The sequence below is a fragment of the Oryzias melastigma genome, linkage group LG11, assembly GCF_002922805.2.
Source record: "Oryzias melastigma strain HK-1 linkage group LG11, ASM292280v2, whole genome shotgun sequence".
NCBI lineage: Eukaryota > Metazoa > Chordata > Actinopteri > Beloniformes > Adrianichthyidae > Oryzias > Oryzias melastigma.
The window spans coordinates 19,357,569-19,358,063 of NC_050522.1; positions in this window are offsets into that span (position 1 = coordinate 19,357,569).

Below are 495 nucleotides of genomic sequence, written 5' to 3' on the forward strand. Positions count from 1 at the left end.
AAAAGATTTCCACTGACATGAACTTCAATGACAGACCAGAACTTTGAACTACCAAACTCTGAAGAATGTCAGAGTTATCAACAGAAACAAAAGCAACCTTTAAGAAGATGACTTTGGGACGTTGGTTATGACCGCACTGCAGTGGATAGAAGGGATTAATATTATCCCAAATGATAGAAATGCTTCCTTAATTCCACTTTGCTGCAGAAATAATCGGAAGCTGCACAGCTGCTGGAGTCCTCACGTTCTCTGTCAAAATCCAGTTACATTACAGCTCCAGATTATCAATCAATTCATTTGTTATTTAAATAGTGTCTTTAAAAGCAGGAACAACCAAAGTGCTAGACAGAAAATCAAAGAGATTACAACCAAAATTGTTTCAAAGTATTTTACAAAAAGCAAGAAAACTCACCAGACATTTTATTAACTCTGATTGTTACAATGCAGATGATTCCAACAAGGCCGGATTATTTTAACTGAACATTTTTGGCCAGA